The following is a 17,798-nucleotide window of genomic DNA, read 5'->3' on the forward strand; positions in this document are numbered from 1 at the left end:
AACACTATTTCCCATAGCCCCTTGGTCGGTCTTGGACCTGGCTATCGTGACCACCATCGAATCACTCCTAATTTGGACGTGATCCCTGCACAAGCCTCCCTCAACGTCTTTCTTATTCCTTGCGACCAGTTCGCTCACCCGCATAGCCCCATGGAACGCTAATGCGAAAGCTGCCCGGAACAGAACTTCTTCGAATTGGGAGGAGCATGTCTCGTCTAGTTTTGCTATGAGTAGGGACAACCTATCTAAGCCAATCGGGTGCCTTACATCCTACTTGCGACCCTCAAGGCGCTGCCAGCCGCGAAGGGCTTTTTTCACCAAAAAGGAACCCGTTGGGTCTTGTATGCCATGCACCTGCGCCATGAACGAAATGGCCGCCCTATGCCTGTTGGACGTTGCCGCTGATCGGCCTTCCCTGTGCAGTGCTACCAGGAACCCCAGGAATGATTCCTCCTGACCCCAGCTCTGATTCCCTGTCGGACCCAAAAATGTGCAATAGGAACGAAACGCTCCTTCGTATGCCTTCCTTGTCCTGGGGGCTAAGCTTGCTGCCACGAGGTCTTGTAATCCGGGGCACCAATTAGCCAAGGTGCTTCGGGGAATGGTGCCACCACTAGGTCCGCTGTAGGTAGATAACCCCTGAACGCCTGCATATGTGAACGAGAGAGTGCATCAGCCGCATGATTCAGTACACCCGGCACATGTTTCGCCCTGAACTGTACATTCAGTCTCATGCAAAGCAGCACAACCTCTTTCAACAATTTCAAGACCCATTTGCAGCGTGCTGCCTGTTGGTTAATGCATTCGACAACAGTCATATTATCAGACTAAAACACCACTGAGCGGTCTCTGAAATTGTCTGGCCATGCCATCAGAGCAACTAAAATGGGGAATAGCTCCAGGAACCCAATGTTACTTGTGAGACCGCTGGAGTGCCACCACGCCGGCCATGTTTGCGCCGACCATCGATTACCAAAAATGGCGCCAAATCCCACGCTCCCCGCCGAGTGAGTCCACAGACCTAGCTCATCTGAAGACGCTGGCGGCTTGTTCCACACTACTCGACCGTTGAAGTCCGCCAGAAATGCCAACCAAATGCGCATATCCTGGCGAACCTCTGCAGACAGTCTCGTACGGTGGTGTCCTTCTTTGAGACCAACCATAGCTTGTGCAATAGAGCGTGAGAAGGGGCGGGCCATTGGTATCACTCGCAAGGCAAAGTTAAGCTGACCCACTGTTTGCTGCAACTGGTGCAGGGTCACTTTCTCCTTACCAAGGCATAGTTTCAGGGAAGCCCTAAATTTCGCCACCTTTCCCATCGGCAAACGGAAACATCCCTCCACAGAATCGAGCTCAATTCCCAGAAACTCCAGTGAAGTAGATGGTCCAACCGTCTTACCTGGTGCCAATGGGACTCCCAAACTCCCTCATGAGGATGCAGAAATCGTGCAGCGCCTGCGCACATTTCGTATCGCCGGCTGCTCCCAAAAACAGGAAGTCATCGAGATAATGCATAACATGCCTATGCCCTGTGGCCTCGGTGAATGCCCACTCTAAAAAACAACTGAACATTTCAAAATAGGCACAGGAAATGGAGCAACCCATAGGCATGCATTTATCCATGTAATAACTCCCTTGGAATGCAAAACCTAGCAAACGCTGATCCTGCGGGTGTACCGGGAGCAACCGGAACGCCGACTCGATATCTGATTTCGCCATCAGTGCCCCGGGGCCCAGGCGATTCAGCATTGCCACGGCCTCATCGAATGATGCGTACCGCACCGAACAGACTTCTGGGTCAATGGCCTCGTTCACCGAGGAACCCCTTGGAGCAGACAGGTTATGAATAAGCCTAAACTCCCCTGGGTCTTTCTTCGGGACAACCCCTAACGGGGAACAGATGAAATCCGCCACCGGTGGGCGATGAAAAGGCCCTGCCACTCGCCCTAAGCTGACTTCTTTTGCAATTTTTCTCTCTACCACACTTGGATTATGTTGCGCCGATAACTGTTTTTTACAAAAGGAGTCCCCTCGAAAATCCCCGCCGGGATGTGGAAGCCATGCATGAATCCCTTCCTCAACACCCCAGCGGTGACATGATCAGGGTATTTGTTTAACCAAGGAGTCATAGCCATGAGATCAACGGGTGTAGGCAATTGGTCACAACGTTCTACCTTACTCCTGCTTGGACCCTCCCTTTCATCCCGCCCCATTATTCTTTGATCTACATGAACTCTCCGGGTGTGAGGAATTCCCACAGCCCGCACACACATGCATGAACCTACATGTTCCTTGCGGTCTGTTACAGTTGCCTCGATTGAAGCCCCAACAGACCCCCCGCTTGCCGCCATTCCCATCGGTTTTCGGCTGGTGATCAACACCGGTGCCTGCTCGAAAGGGCACCGCGGGCTTTTGGCGGAAGACCCCCGACCCACTCCCGCCCGGCGAGGATGTACCTGCCGCCCCCGGCAGGAGCTGCTTATGTCATGAGACCGAGTCGAGGCAGTCCCATGTCAGAGAGGCATCATATTCTTTCGCTTTTCGGAATTTCATGTCATAACCTTTCCATTCCTCTCCCTCATACATTGCATAAAATCCATAATACGAGTTTGATAGCAAGACAATTCAGTTAACACCTCGGGTTTACGTTCCCCATAACTGCAGTAAATATTGCAAAGGCCTTCGCCCAATTCGTTATCGTTTCATCCACCCTGAATTCCGCCATCTTGGCGCGCCACACGCTCGGGTGCCACAAATCTTTCTGGGTTTTAGCATATTCCATCTCGCGATGGTCAGTTAATAATGAAAACATATTGACATATTTGTCTCCCCATATTAACTCTTTTGTGGTCATAGGGATGTGCTGTGCCACCCTCTCCCGCCTTGAGGGTAATGAGCCCTCCCCCGCCATTGGCAAAGCGAGCTTACCCGGTTCAGTCGTTGTTCCCGCCGTTTTCTCGAGACCAACTGCAGGTCCTACCGGTGTCACCTGTGGGGAAACAAGAGGAAGATTCGCCTTTGCGGCATCTCGCGACTGCCGCAATTGCTGGATTAGTAGCTTGGCCTCTTCGGCCGTGTCTCCGGGCGCCATGGCACCCCCTGCCTTTTTATTGAGCCATGCGGCCAACTGGGTGGCCAATTCAGGAGGCATATCTTCATCGTTAGCGGGAGTAATCACTACCGGGATCGGTTGACCCGCGTCTGGGATTGGTACCGGGTTGTCTGCCGGTGTGACAGGGGTGGCCGGGGGTACCTCTGGGACCGGAACCTCCCCTGAAACCGCCCTCTTCTTGACCCGCTTCCCTCTACCCTCGGGGACGATTCCCGGCAAGGCCGGACCTATTACCTTCTTAGGGTTACCAGGATTGCTCAGTGCAGCCAGTTGTTTTTTGACGTCCGCCAAACCTCGACCGATCGATGGGACTTGTCCGAGTTTCCGCTCCATGCAAGCCATTCGGTTCACCAACAGGCGTAGCACCTTATCCGTCTCGGAACCCTTTCCTGCTTTCTTGCCAGCCATGGTTTCGATTATCGGCTCCTAGACGATCCACGAGGTCCCGGACTCTTCGCCTTTCGAGTAACTGAAAGAGAAACACAAGAATTATAAGTTCTCAAAATTGCTGCTTGTTCCGTCGAGGGCTCACAAGCAACGGGTGGGTGCAGCCTTCAGAGCACAGGAACAAGAGGACGCTTCTTCGGATTCCCACTCTATTTATTCTTCTGCGGGAGGGCGTGTACCCTCCTCCGGTACGCCTACTGGGCGTGGTCATTGGTGTAGGTGTCTAGGACAACCCCTCCTGGGCAGGAAAAGGCGCGCCCCAGCTACGCCGCTTCGGGCATACCAGCCGAGACACGCCCCCCGCCCAAAATGGTTTCTCGGGAGGATCGGGCACCCAACCATACATTCGGGGGGACCGAGTGGGCGCCCCTTTCCATTCGTTGAAGTTTGCCAAGAGTGTCTTCAGGGGCCCCTAAGTAAATCACATTGCTGTAGTCCAGCCGTGAAAGTACCAATCCTTGGACTAGGAGCTTCCTGGACAGAGGGGGAAGCAGAGGGAGAATCTTACGGACAGAGCGTAAAAGTCCAAAACAAGTTCCTGCTGTTTTTTTTGCCTGGATTTTCATGGATAAGTCCTGTTCGAGCCAGACCCCCAGGCTCTTGATTTCTGTTTTGGGAGCGGGAACCTCAACCATAGTATCGGGCCAGACAGATGGTGGAATCGCTGTCCATTTTTTCCCCAGCAGCATAATTTCTGTCTTAAACCCGTTAAGTTTGAGTGAGGAATCGCACATCCAAAGATGAATTTCCTGAAGGCAGTGTAGCAGATTATCTGAGCATTGGTCAAGATGTGAGAGAGAGACGACCAGTTGTGTGTCGTCCGCATAACTCAGAATCTTGATACCAAAGGGGGCAACTACATCTTCCAGAGGGGCCATGTATGCATTAAAAAGGGTGGGACTAAGTGAGGAGCCTTGGGGCACCCCACTTAGGAGGGGAAGATATAAGCTATATAAAATTTTAAATAAATAAATTAAATAAAAATAAATAGACAATAGCTCTTATGTTACTCAATGTTTGAGCTATCGGTGTTGCATTATTATTAGCAACGGCAATAGCTCAAACTTTCAGTAATGCGAGACCTATTACATTGTAAATGCTTGTTTAGGTTTGGTTTTAGCCAAGACCTTTTGCATTTATTAGAACTGCAGGTACAATATAGTTACTCATAGTGGTTTTCCAGTCAGGCCTCATTCATTAGTCTCTTGTATTTTAGACCTGTCAGTCTTAGGATTGTCTTCCCCCGCACATTTTGCCTTCCTCCTTCATTTTTATTCTGACCTTGTTTTTGCAGGCCTCAGGACTCTGAGCACTTTACCACTGTTGACCAGTACTAAAGTGCATGTGCTCTCTCCTCTAAACATGGTAATATTGGCTTATACCTAATTGGTATATTTGATTTACTTATAAATCCCTAGTGAAGTATATGTACCCAGGGCCAATAAACTTAACTTTACTAGTGAGCTTGCAGCACTGTTTATGCCACTCACTTGAATAGCTCTTTAAACATGTCCCAGTCCTGCCGTTGCAGATCCTGTGTGTGCAGTGTAAATAGTCATTTCGACCTGGCAAAATAAACCTTTTGCCAGGCCCAAACCTTCCTTTTTAATACATATAAGTCACACCCACGGTAGGCCCTGGACAGGCCAAAGTGCACTGTGCAATATATTTAAAAAGTAAGTCATGTACTTTTAAGTTTTACATGCCCTGGTTGTGTAAAACTCTTAAATTCATTTTTCACTATCGCAAGGCCTATTTTTTCCTATTGGATAAAATTGGAGTTACCTTATTACATTTTATAAATGTAATTTCTAAATGGAAGAGATAACCAGTTCAAGTTTGGTGTCTCTGGAATCACAATTTAAAACCCTAACCTATGGTGAAGTTGGATTTACAATTGTCATTCTGAAAATACCACTTTAAGAGAGTTACAAGAACATTTGATGGACAGAATGTTGAACAATGTCAAACATTCACCCCAGTTCAGAGATCAGGGCAAATCAATCGTTTTTTTGCTCCCCATTCTATTCCAGTTTAAACCCAGCAATATGCAAATCAGTCTTGGCCCTGTTGCCCATGGGAACAGTCCAGCCCAAACTGTCAGCCCAGGTCCACCTTGGACTGGAAACAATCATCCTGAGACTGGTTTTGAGGTTTCACCCCTCATCAGCCAGGCTAGCTTGACTCCAGTGGTATTGAGAGCACTGGACCTACGTCTGGGTATACCCATCCCACTCTACTTGTGGCTGCTTTGTTCTCTCTAAGTTCGCGAGCAAGTACTTGATGTCGGCATAATATACCTCACCTTTAACAAACAGTTTCATTGAAAGGATTAACAACAAAACGTTATTTCATTGGTCTTACTTTCACAATTGCTTGTCCTTATGTTATTCACGGTCTCAGATTCCTGAATTTAAGTACTGGAGGTAAATCTGGGTAGCGTTATTGGCTGTAAATGCACACAGGAGCGTATATGCGAAGCTCTTAACCTCATGCGCGCTAGCGGAATTCCGCTCGCACGCTGAGATTTTTAAAAACGTACTTTACGTGACGAGCTGGGCTCGTCATCAGCGTGCGAGGAGGCTACGCCATGACGAGCCCAGCTTGTCATCAGCGTGGAAGGGGTTAAGCAAAAGTCGCATGATATAACCGTTTTAATTACAAACCGGGTTTGCGAGCTTGTACCCAATTTTGGCATAATGAAACTCACCTCTAACAAACAGTTTCATCGAAAATATTAATAACAACTTGTTTTCATATTGGTCTCACTTTCAAATATGCTTGTTGTTATGTTATTCACGGTGCACCACAAGTCAGAAACCGTTCGATTCACGGATACATTGAAAAAATGCCTTTCACTCCCCTTCGAGCACTTGTTTTTATCGTCATTGTTTTCAACACCTTTAAGCACCATTTTATGTGGAACTAAAGTCACTTTAGATGTTGCACTTTTTTGATCGTAAAGTACTGAATGTTTATACATATGTTTGGTCGTCTCTTTCTCTTGTTCTTGGTTTGTTTAGGAAATTAACCCCTGACGAAGAGCTGGGACATGCCCGAAATGCATTGGGGCTGATACACATGCTTGTGTAATTAATTATACTGATTGGAAGAATAACGTATTCTATGAAAAGTAATGTGATGAAAACATGAAGCTCTAATTAAAGGATGTGTTGAAACATTTGTTGAAGAATTGGAGTCTAATTTACAAACTTGATTAATAGCATTGGATTTTGGGCTGTGCAACTAGAGGGACACTTCCCAGTGGGGAGGTGCAACAGAACCATTTAAATACCAGCACGTATCACATGCCCCATGTCCATCTACCTGTCTGATGGTTAATCCAAATTCTCAACTCATGCCAACATGTCTCAGTTCAACGTGCCTGCCTGCTTGCCTTCCCCTCCTTCTTGTTTGCACCTTACACCTCCTTTACTGACCCTGCTCAAACCTCTTCCTTTTTCCCACCGGTCCATTCCTCCTAATTTTCTATGCATTTCCATTACTCCTTCTCCACTGATGTCTGTCTTCCAGGCCTTGATCCGGGATAGGTCTTGTTGGGTCTCAGACCTGAAAGTTATTAAAAACTGACTTTGAAATGGGCCCTTATTGGGCCCTATATTCATTCTTGAGTTGACAGGCACAAACTCTTATTGATCCCTAAGCAATACTATAAAAACCTTTAAAGTAATTCACATTAGTGATCCAGTCTATGTTTTCATTTCACTCACTTTACTTTATCTTGCTTTTTGAGAGTTAGCTTTTTAAAGATGTTTTGTTTTCTGTAGTTTTCATTCATGCAACATAGGACTCTTGTTTAGTGCATAATGTGAACTGCGCCACCATTAGCGTTCTGAGTGAGTTCAGGTTGTTGAAGCTTGGCTTTGAGGGGAAAAGTTTGGGAATTCTGGAGTTGATGGTGATGGCAGTGTTGGTTTCTCACAGTACCTATACTTGGGTCATAATACTGTACAGAGTATTTGCGCATATGTGCTTGGCCCGTCTGCAGGGTCATATGTACTATTCATAATTAAAATATCTAATTAAAACAATATCTTTTTGTTAATTATTCATCTCAAACTGCAAAAAAGCGCTGGCAAAGAATCTGGACCTGATTCACTTAAAGAAACTTACACTTTTGAGTACGTTTACGATTGTTTGCTATCACAAATGTATTTTATGAGTAGTATCTTTCTGACTGCAGAGTCTCCGCATATAAAAAGATAGGACCGTCCAATCTCTTTATGTGCAGATATTCTGCAGTTGTAAAGATACTACTTGTAAAATACCTTTGTGAATAGCAAACAATCATAAACTTACACAAAAGTTCACAATTACCTTTGTGAATCAAGCCAGTGGGTCTGACTTGTTTAAGGCATATGCTTTTTGCTTTGTAATAGGTTTGGGTTCCATATCAGAAAATTCTGAGAGGTACCCACATTCTGGTCATGCAGCACATTCAGGACTCAAGTTCACGTGTTTTAAACCAAACCCTCATTGATATAGGCCATGCCCCTTTTAAAGGTACCCCACGTTTTTCATCCCAGTTAAAACACTGCTGTCATCTTTCATTACCATAGTTGACAGACATTTGGTTGCTATATATAAGACATTTGGTTGCTGTATGTTTTTGAGTTTATGGGAAGGTTGTGTATGGTTCTTCTCTGGGTGAGGTGTGGTGTTCTATGAGTTTGTACGAGATTGTCTGTGACTTTATAAAGTGAGGACCATCACTGTGGCATGCCATTCTCCACTCCAATCTGTTCATGAGATTTCTCTCTTTATCCCCACCTTTACTCCCAGCAAGAAAAAAAGACACTCGGGCCTATTTGCAAGCCCCTTGCGCCGCTGGTGCATCACTTTTAGTATGGGAAATAGTGATGTGCCGGCAGCACAAGGGACTTGTAAATAAGCCCTGCTCTTTTTTAAATATAGGGCTTTATGATCCATATGCAGAGTCACAAACTAAGTGCAAGCTGCCTTATCTGAGAAGTGTGAGCTGGAAGGGTGGGTGGAATGGGAGGGGAGCAGAAAGTATTCAATGTCAAACAGATAACCAAGCCCACACAAACTGTTCAATCACAGTAGATTCCAGTGCAACATTCTGAGCAAAGAAAATGTCGTACTATCCAGACAAGCTTTCTGGCCTACATTTATTTATTTGATATTTTATATTTGTATATAAACTGGATAAAATAGTACTGTAAAAGAAGGTTTATTACCTTCAATGTTATTGTAATACTCATTAATCAGTGGTCAATCTCTGCCAGAAACCAGAAGTGACATCAATACTGTTCACCTTTAATATTACACAAAAATAGTCTCCTAGACAAAAGAGAAAGCGCTAACTGGGCTAGTCCTAAATAGGCGGATAATACACAGCTGCACTTTAGCAAGCAGCGTAGATCTGAAAACTGCGTAAGATGGTGGATATAACTCGGAGGCACGCAACAACAAATCTAAATAGTTATCATTTTGGTGCTTTCTCTTTTTCTCTGGGTTTCTTTTCTTTTAGTGGGTGCCTCAGTCCCACTGAGGCCTGTGGGCGGCCTCAAGGCACCCGTAGTCCTGCAGCCGCCCTGCACTGGAGCTGCCATCCTCAGCGCCTCTGCCTGCACTGTCTCCAGGGGTCATGAGCACAGTGTTCCTGTCTCCAGCCTGGGCAAGGACCTGGTGGCGGTGTGTCCCAATTTTGCTGTTGTTTACCAGCTAATTGGGATTGCTATCCCTCACCATCTCAGCTGAGTAGGCGATAGACTACTCCGCTTTGCTGCCCTGAGAAAGTCAAGTGCAAGAATGGGGAACTTAGGGCCATATTATCAAGCATGGGCGATACATTATCGACGCTTTTATCAGCAGGAAACTGCCGATAAAGCGGCGATAATGGGCTTGATAATATGCCCTTGTGAATTCCCATAGAAGCCCAGGTTCTGGTGTGAACCTGGGCTTCTATGGGAATTCACAAGGGCATATAATCAAGCCCATTATAGCAGCTTCATCGGCAGTTTCATAACGATAAAAGCGGCAATAATGTATCGCCCATGCTTGATAATATGACCCTAAGTTTTGAATATTAAGACAATTGCAGACCTATTCGTTGAGAAAAACTTGCATCCTTCACACTTAATAATCACATTTTTTACATTGGTGTTCAGTACTGGGATCAATACTATCATGTTCCGGATTACACTCATATCAATTGATAAGATCAGATTTTGTGCACATTATGTATGCACTAATGTGCAAATATCAGAGTGCAAGGCTCTAAGAGGGGTTCAAAGGCTTGGTTGTGTGAACTCAAGATGTGCGAAAGGAAGTCAACACACTTATATTCCATGTGAAGGCATTGATGGGTAATGTTTTAACTGGTTTTAATATGACCGGTTTGCTTTTTTTAAATTTTGTGATGACAGGTCAGAATTCTCAGGACTGTTTTCATGAGTGCTCCCAGATCATACTTTCCTTTGAAACCCAGCGCTACGCCCACTAAGAATATGAGGATGGTACTTCTCTATATGTTTAGGGACTGTGGCATGTATTCACACAATAGATTTGGGTGAAGGGATAGGCCTTCCTTCTTGGGTTGTATTAGATGATTGGAGGTTCAGGAAATTCTCGCAGTTGTCATAGCCAAGGCAGATTTCCAGCGACGGAGCTCACCCTGAGCCATTCCTTCTGCAGAGATTTTTAAACCTTTGGCTGAGGCCTAGAACCACTGAAAGGGTGGGATGGCAAAATACCTGGTAGTTATTGGCAACCATAAAGGGTCTCTTTAGGAGTGTAGGGTGATCCCAGAAAAATGTCCCCCACAGAGGGGGATATAAGGAAAAATTGTATTTCCCATTGTTCCCATTGGTTGTCTGTTGGGGAGGGGAGCTGTGCCATGGTGGTAGATGGCACAGTACAGGAAAGATACCCAAGGTATGAGGTGTAATGCTAGCACTTGAGGAGATCAAGGGTGAGGAGTAAGTTCCCTAGATTCCTCGGGTGAGCTTATGACTGACCCTGAGAAAATCAGCAAAGAGGTGGTGGACTACCTAGATTCCCAGAATGGTTTTCTGCTGGTCCCTGAAATGTCAGGGTAGGGTAGGTAACTACCCAAGTACAGTGAAGGATGTGATCTTAGAGAATGTTTTCTTCGGAATCTGAGGCTCTGAGGTAGCAGATGTGTAATTGCCTAGCCCAATTAGTTAGGATCTGTGGGGTCAGACTCCAGAGGCGGTGGCTCTGTCGAAAGATTGTGTGCAGGAGGTGGGTGAGCCCACCATGACCCAACTGGGAGGTGCCTGCTCTTGACAGGGAGGACCCTGAGCATCATTCTGGGAGGGTACACCACATTTGTTACAGATAATTGCTCTGAGCTGTCAGAAGGACAGGTTGCAGAGGTTTTGCCTTTTCAGACTCCTGCTTGGTGCACTGTTGATGTACCAGCCTTAGTGTTGAGCTCTGAGCCCACTTGAAATCCTGAAGGGTGCAATCCTCACCGCTGTGGTGCAGAAAGTTGGTTCGTCCACAATGGCACAGCCAGGTGAGAAGGCGGTGCCTACTCCAGAGGAAGAGGGCACAGTGGAATAGTCAAGGTTGGTGCTAAACACTTCTGTTAGGGATTGTTACTGTGAGTTGTCTGAAGGATAGGCTACAGAGACACTTTCTTAGCAGACTACTTCCCAGTGCACTTTATGTGTACTAGTCTTGGGGTCTGGGCCTGATGTCCCTTGGAAGTCCTGTTTTGTCAGGCGTGGACTCAGCAGGTGGGGTTGGGTGAATTTACAGTGAGTGAGATTCAGGTAGTGAGACTCACCCACAGTAAAGGAACAACAACTGTTCTTGCCACTCAACAAGACTGTTGTTGAGTGGCAAGAACAATGACATGGTGATACCTGAAGAAAGACAGCAACTATTATCCACCGACCAGTGGATCCCTAACTTCCTCTTCTGAAAAAAGTGACATAGCAACACCATGCCGAAGTCATATGGTATCCTTATACATCAACAGACCCAGAAGAAGGAGCAGGCAGTAGTACCTGAGGTCACAGTTGCAACTTTCACAAATATTAAGAGATTATATTCCTGATTATGTGTTGAGCAGAGTGGATTCCTGGGTGTAGATCCACTCCATTAAACTATAAGTGGCTTGTTCTCACACCTGCATTTTCTGGGTGCGGGAAAACTGGACCGAATAATACCAGCCAGAAAATGTGGCTAGTAACATCCCCTGCATTGCATCCCAGTCCTGGTCCCCACCTGACCCTTTCCTATGGCACAGGGAGTATGTAATGCTCCCCCTGCCAGACAGTATCCTTACCTTCTTTTAGTCCCCCTCGCTACCGTTCTATTGACACCCCCACCAGCTCCATCGACTCCCCAGGTTTTCATTCTAGCAAACCTTTGGAAATGCTTGCAAGCTGGCCCCATCTTCCTCTGGGGTCCCCAAACATCCCTGTTGGAAGACTTTATTTGTGACTTCTATCCATGCTAAATTCAAAAGAGCACTGTGACTCTCTGCTTTAACTCAGGGGAAGACATCAGGGTGGAATTAACAGTACTAGTTGATGTGCCCCTTTGCATTTGTGAGTTAAACTTGCGGTAATAGTGATAATGTCTTGGGCCTGTAATTACTGATGTTCATACTTCAGGTACTAGCTGGCAAATGTTGTACACTTGGGGTACTCTTATCCTTCTTTAAAAAATCTTTGTGTACACATCTTCCACAACCACTCTCCTGTGTTTATTTCTCACTTCATACAATTTCTCTATTCCGCCACACACATTTCTTTTGTGAAAGGTGAGGAGGCACCCATGGAAACACCCAGCAGGGAGCGTCTGATAGGTTCTCATCAGTGTGCTCCACTTATCATCGTCAGCAGCCTCCACACCATATAAGTTATATAAAATATGTGAAAAATTGTGCACAACTAAATTGAAAATAATTTTTGTGAAAAAACCTGACCCCCTCATGTAAGAGCAATGGAGAAGAATTTTTCTAGCTCCTACACTATAAAAACGAGATAAACAACCACTGGCACAATTTCCAATTTTATTCTCTGCTGTGTGTTTGCTCATGTTAAAAACAAGACCTACTGTTGTGCTTCATCATTCCTATAAAAGAAGCCAACATGTTTCATTGCCTGTTGATAATTCTCAGCAATTTCTTCAGGGCTAGGAGTCAGTACTCGCCACACTGTCAATCACAGTACCATTCATGTGGAAGATAGATACAAACAACACCAAACAAAACACTGAGTTACACACATCTACATATCAGCAATTTCTTTATGTTGCTGCTCACTGAAATGGGACCTCAAGGATATTTACCCGGTGGTTGCCCACTTATAGCATACCAACAGCCTCTTCTGAGGGTAAGGTGTACTTGTCCACAATACCCAAGTTTCTCAGTCACGGTTACTTTCTGTCAACTTACAAACAAAATACATCAAATACATGTATCTCCCCTTCAGACCCATTGCCACTCACTTAGTCACTTAGGGTATGGAAAAACTTTTTAAAACTAAGCATCTATTACGTTAGACAGGGAAGCGGGATTTGCCACACTCAAGCGCGACCCCCGAGTCAGCCCTTCCTGAGCTGCACCCCTCGAAGGAAGATGTCTCATGTCTCTACTGCATTCATCTCTCCCATTGCCACTCATTTAGTCGCTTAGGGTGTGGAAAGATTTCAAACTACAAATCTTTAACGTTTGAACAGGGAAGTGCGGTTTACCTCATTCCAGCGCGATCCCAACATCAACCTTTTCTGAGCTACACCGTTTAAAAAAAACAATGTCTCATGTATCTCCCACGTGCATCTCCCCAAATCCCAGTTATTACCAGGGTATCGATCAGGACTGAAAGTACCAAATCCACCTCGCGGGGCCCTTCCTGTTACCCCCCGTCAGTGCTTCAATAAACGCTTACCAGACCCGTCCTAGCGTTTGGCTTACTCGCTCCCCGCTCACTCTCCCTTCGTGTTGGCGGTGTATTTGAACGCCAGAGCATAGGCGGCATAGACGTGCCTGCTACTTCCTGTGAACGCCGGTCACAGGGCGTTCACTTTCAGCTCCATCTTAGAGTTGTGTAATATAGAGTGAATGCCTTTAAGATGGAAAACAGATTTCTACAAGAGTGGAAATGCAATATTAAAAAACGGAATTCGAATATTTAAAAAAAGAAATTTTAATATTTAAAAAAATACAATGTTCCGGAGAGGCGGTACTTCAAAATCAATAAGCTAATACTGAGAGACCAGGTGTTTGCGGGCACATCTTATGTGCTAGGCAAATTGAAATCATAATCAAGCATCCCACAGGGCTTGATATGCAATACATTTGGTACAATCAATATCCTCACTTTAGTCAAAGCATACTTCAGACCAACTACTGTACTGTGGTATCATTTCTTAATACAGTGTTAGTTTTCGCGTGGCGTGTGTTTATCACCAAAATGTTATCCAAAAGGTTGACTCCACCCTTGTGTATGCATATCTAATTCCATATTACTGGTAATGTTGTCTCTAGGTTACTGCATCTTTGTATGTGCTGTGACCTTGTTCTATTCAATAACATCGTTGAAGCCCTGTCTTGCAGCCCGCTCCTGAAAAATCCATCAGGCCTCTTTTGTAGCCAGTCTGTTCTCAATACTGAGTGTGTCTCCCCACACCTTTTTCAACACTGTCCACTTGATGTCTCTGTAGTGATGTCTCAATTCACTGTAGTGCCCCACAAGCTGAGTGGTCAGTTTGCCCGCCTTGATAGTACTCAGGCGCTCCTGAATTCAGTAGAGACATGAGACATCATCTTCGAGGGGTGCAGCTCACTCGGGGGTCGCGCTTGAGTGTGGAAAATTCAGTTTCCCTGATTAGTTTTAAAAGGTTTTTCCATACCCTGTGGGTATTGTGGGAGAGAACATCTTACCCTCAGAAGGTGGCTGCTGGTATGCTATAAGTGGGCAACTACCGGGTAAATATCCTTGAGGTCCCATTTCAGTGAGCAGTAATATAAAGAAATTGCTGGTGAGAAGATGTGTGTAAGTCAGTGTTTTCTTTGGTGTTGTTTGTGTCTATTTTCCACAGGAATGGTACTGTGATTGACAGTGTGGCGAATACTGACCCCTAGCCCTGAAGAAATTGCTGAGAATTATCACCAGGCAATGAAACATGTTGGCTTCTTTTATAGGAATGATGAAGCACAGCAGTAGGTCTTGTTTTTAACGTGAGCAAACACACAGCAGAGAATAAAATTGGAAATAGTGCCAGTGGTTGTTTAGCTCGCTTTTATAGTGTAGGAGTTAGAACAATTATTCTCCATTGCTCTTGCATGAGGGGGTCAGGTTTTTGCACAAAAATTCTTTCAATTTAGTTGTGCACAAATTTTCACATACATTATAGAATGTATATGGTGTGGAGGCCTGCCGATGATGATAAGTGGAGCACACTACTGAGAACCTATCAGAAGCTCCCTGGTGGGTGTTTCCGTGAGGTGCCTCCTCACCTTTCACAACACTTTTTTGAGTGGCAGAATAGAGAAATTGTATGAAGTGAGAAATACACACAGGAGAGTAGTTGTGGAAGATGTGTACACAAAGATGTTTTAAAGAAGGATAGGAGCACCCCAAGTGTACAGCATTGGCCAGCTAGTACCTGATGTATGAACACCAATAAAATGTGTGGGGAATGCCCATGATTTTTATCCTGAGATGTAGAGCAGGTTCTTTGTCTTGATAAAGTTGTGAGTGGAGGGCAACGTGCGGTATTTCCCTTCCTTGTTGTTAAGGGCTTGTGATTACTGAGCCTTTTATCATCTGTGTGATGACCTGTCTCTGTGTGGTGGTCTGGTTCCATGCTAGAACTTAGAGCTTGGAACCATCTGTCACCAATGTTCATCTAATGTGAAAGTTCCATATTTGTCAGTTGTTAGCTGACTGTTGGTTGGGGCTGACTAAATACTACATATCAACCTTATCCTGGATGAATCCTACTTTGTTACACTGGCGACGTTTGAGGAGGAATCTGCATGTGCAAGTCGGCCTCAACAACAGGAGTATAGCTAAAGAAAAAGAAGAGAACTCACTTGGCTGCTGTGTGGGAGAAGGAATGTCAAACGTTCACTTCCAGGAATAGGTGTGGCACAGCGAAGGAAACGCGGTGAAAAACGAAAAGAAAGAAGGAAACGCGGCGAAAATCGGCAAAGGTAGACAATTTCCGTGGTTTGTGAAGGAAAATATGTAAAAAACGGAGTTTTGAACGTGACGTCGATTTTCGAGGGTAAATTCCCATAGAAAAAAGACTATTTGTTGGAAGAAAGTTGGCTGACATCTTTGAATGGGAAAGTTTTGAGAAGAGGAAAAAACAAGCGAGATTGGCCAAAGAAAGAAGTACAATTGTTGCGTGGTGGCCATTTTGAGTCAGTCTGGGAAAAAACAAGCTCGAACAACCAAAGAAAGAAGTGCAAATGTTTCGTGGCGGCCATTTTGAGTTGGTTTAAAAAAAGAAGAAGCTCAATCTACTTAAGAAAGGGGACCGAATGTATATGACGAATTAGTGGCGGCCATCTTGAGAGAAGTTTTTTTTTTTTGTTTTTTCCGTTAATTCGAGAAAGAAGACAACAGGAAAAGCGGGGGTTAGGCGTGTGGCAAAGTCGAAATTCGAAATTGGATAGTAAAAGGAGGACAGAAAGACGTGTTGGGCACAAGGAAGAAGGATAAAAAAAAGTGGTCTTAGAAGGAGTGGAAAAAACGGAAGGAGGAGTGAAGTCGGCGGTGTAGAGAAAACGGAAAATTTATGGTGAAAGTGTGTAATGAGTGACAGATTTGGAGGAAAATAGGAGTTTGTTGAACAGAGAAAAACACACAAACTGAAAGAGGTAAAGATTAGGGCTCCAGTGGGTTGTCAAAATTGGTCAAAGTTTTCTGTTCCTAGAACCATTGTAAAGATTTTTTAAAATGCTGTAAAGACGGAGGATGGTCGTATCTGGAACAATAGTCGTGTTTCTCATTTTGGGGGAAAAGGGAAATGTGAAGATAATATTGTTGTTCCAGATTTGTATACAGATTCTTCTCGTAAGAGTGTGAGAGTACGCAGGCCTCCTGTTCACTTGCGTGATTGTGTATAGGAACCCTTTCTATTGTTTCTTCATATGTTTCTGTTGCTTATTTTATTGCTGGACATGTAAACCTGTTTAGTGTTTAAGAGGGAGAAGTGTGATGACCTGTCTCTGTGTGGTGGTATGGTTCCATGCTAGAACTTAGAGCTTGGAACCATCTGTCACCAATGTTCATCTAATGTGAAAGTTCCATATTTGTCAGTTGTTAGCTGACTGTTGGTTGGAGCTGAATAAATACTACATATCAACCTTATCCTGGATGAATCCTACTTTGTTACAATCTGAACCTGGGGAGTTTAATGTAACTATTTACTCTGTTGGGGGAGGATTGTCTGCTTACCCTGTAGCGCCGGAGAGGGCCATAAGTCTCGGGCCGTACCTCTGCCTCCACCCCATCATGCTTCCCAGCCAGTTTTCTAGGTGTGGCATTCCACCTGGAAAAACTGGGTCCAGTACTTCTAGTCCAAAGAATTCAAGCAACTTGTTGCCTGGGGTAGTATCTCCACTTTGGATACCGCAATAGACAGCATGTTTTGTAGACCCAGTGGTGCCTCCTCTGCAATGACGGAGGAGCTTTGACCCACTGCTTTCTCGCAGTGCGAGAAGCAAAAACATAAAATGGTAATAACTTTTAGGTATTACCATTTTATGTTCCTTTTGCGGTTGGGCGGGGTTGCTCTGCTCTGCTTACGGAGCAGGGGGGAGTAGTTTGCCCACTCTTAAGTGTGCAATGACTGTTTGGTCAGCCCTCTCGGGCCTTCCAAACCAGTCATGTACACTTTCCCCTTCTCCATGCAGGCTGCATTGCAGCCTGGATGAAGAAGATGCCCACCCCTCTAGCCCCTAGCTGAGCGTCGTGTCATGGCGCTCAGACCAATCACAATGCTTGCAGTGTTGTGATTGGCTTACAAGAGGGAGCCAGGCTGCCTTCCTCTTGTTCCTGTCAGATGCAGGAGAGCAGAGAAGACAAGTGACCTGGCCTAAAGATACGTTTTTTTTCCTTTAAATTAAGCCCGCCCTCAACCCCAGTGCCTGCCACCCCACCCATGGGCCATGCCTGCCTCAACTGTGTAGACCATTGTGGTACAGATGCCTTTTTAGCAGCACTACAATCAAGAAATCACAGCTTCAGGAGCGAACCTT

This window comes from Lissotriton vulgaris, chromosome 4_1, assembly GCF_964263255.1.
Source record: "Lissotriton vulgaris chromosome 4_1, aLisVul1.2, whole genome shotgun sequence".
Lineage (NCBI taxonomy): Eukaryota > Metazoa > Chordata > Amphibia > Caudata > Salamandridae > Lissotriton > Lissotriton vulgaris.